This window comes from Arachis duranensis, unplaced genomic scaffold, assembly GCF_000817695.3.
Source record: "Arachis duranensis cultivar V14167 unplaced genomic scaffold, aradu.V14167.gnm2.J7QH unplaced_Scaffold_56724, whole genome shotgun sequence".
Classification (NCBI taxonomy): Eukaryota; Viridiplantae; Streptophyta; class Magnoliopsida; order Fabales; family Fabaceae; genus Arachis; species Arachis duranensis.
Genome location: NW_026264963.1, coordinates 31,911 through 33,889, shown reverse-complemented (window position 1 = coordinate 33,889; position 1,979 = coordinate 31,911).

The window sequence follows — 1,979 nt, the reverse complement described above, 5'->3', positions numbered from 1 at the left end:
GCTTCTCTTAATTTTCTCTTCAGAGTCCTTTCAGGTTCTGGATCAATTTCAACAAGAGTGCCTTTTTCCCTGTTCCTGCTCATATGAAAGAGAAGAAAACAAGAAAAGGAAGAGGAATCCTCTATGTCACAGTATAGAGATTCCTTTATGTTAGTAGAAGAAGAAGGGGGTAGAAGAATGAAGAAGGATGGATTCGGATTTTTGGATGAAGAGAGGTGAAGAGAGGTGTTAGTAATTAAATAATTAAATAGAATATGAAAAGAGAGGGAGAAATTCGAAAATTAAATATAAGGTATAATTAAAATTAAAATTTAAAACAAAAAGAATTTTTGAAAAAGAGATGAGATATTTTCGAAAATTAGAGAGGGAAAAGTAGTTAGGTGGTTTTGAAAAAGATAAGAAACAAACAAACAAAAAGTTGATTAGTTAGTTGAAAAAGATATTAAAATCAAAATTGAAAAGATAAGAAGATAGGAGGTTAGATAACATATTTTGAAATCAAATTTTGAAAAAGATAAAGTTTTTGAAAAAGATAAGATAAAAGGTAAAAGATTTAATTTAAAAATTTGAAATTACTTACTTTACTAACAAGAAACTACAAGATAAGATTCTAGAACTTAAAGATTGAACATTTCTTAGCAAGAAAGTAACAAACTTCAAATTTTTGAATCAATCACATTAATTATTAGCTAATTTTTCGAAAATTAGATATAAAAGATAAGAAAAAGATTTTTGAAAAAAATAATTTTTAAAAATTTTGAAAATAAGAAAAAAATGGAAAAGATATGATTTTTGAAAAAGATTTTGAAAAGATAAAAAGATGCACATGAAAAACAAGAAAAGACACAAAACAAGAATTCATCAAGATCAAACAAGAAGACTTGTCAAGAACAACTTGAAGATCATGAAGAACACTATGAATGCATGGGATTTTCGAAAAATGCAAGAAAAATTTTTAAAAGCATGCAATTAACACCAAACTTAAAAATTGACTCAAGACTCAAACAAGAAACACAAAATATTTTTGGTTTTTATGATTTTCTAGTCTTTTTGGATTTTTATTGATTTTTTTTTTGAAAATATTTTTGGAGAAAACGAAAAAGAAAAGAAAAATTTTGAAAAAGATTTTTGAAAAGAAAATTACCTAATCTGAGCAACAAGATGAACCGTCAGTTGTCCATACTCGAACAATCCCCGGCAACGGCGCCAAAAACTTGGTGGACGAAATTGTGATCAACAATAATGGCTCTTTGGAATGTGCCTAAAAACTAACTCAGCACTTTCTTTTCACAACTCCGTTCAACTTAACCAGCAAGTGTACTGGGTCATCCAAGTAATACCTTACGTGAGTAAGGGTCGATCCCACAGAGATTGTTGGTATGAAGCAAGCTATGCTCACCTTGTAAATCTCAGTTAGGCAGATTAAAATTGGTTTATGGATTTTCGAATAGTTAATAATAAATAGAAAATAAAAAGGGATAGAAATACTATGTAAATCAATAGTGGAAATTTCAGATAGGCATATGGAGGTGCTGTGCTCCTCTTGAAACTCTACTTCACTACTCACTCTTTCTTCAATCCTTCTTACTCCTTTCCATGGCAAGCTGTATGTAGGGCATCACCATCATCAATGGCTACTTTTAATCCTCTCGGGAAAATGGTCCTATGCGCTGTCACTGCACGGCTAATTGTCTAGAGGCATCACCCTTGGTTGATGGCTACATCTCATCCTCTCAGTGAAAATGGTCCAAATGCTCTGTCACAGCACGGCTAATCATCTGTCGGTTCTCAATCAGGTTGGAGTAGAATCCATTGATTTTTTTGCATTTATCATTAACGCCCATCCTTCAGGAGTTTGAAGCTCGTCACAGTCATTCAATACCGGAATCCTACTCGGAATACCACAGACAAGGTTAGACTTTCCGGATTCCCAGGATCCTACTCGGACTACTAGCTTATACCACGAAGATTCTATTGGG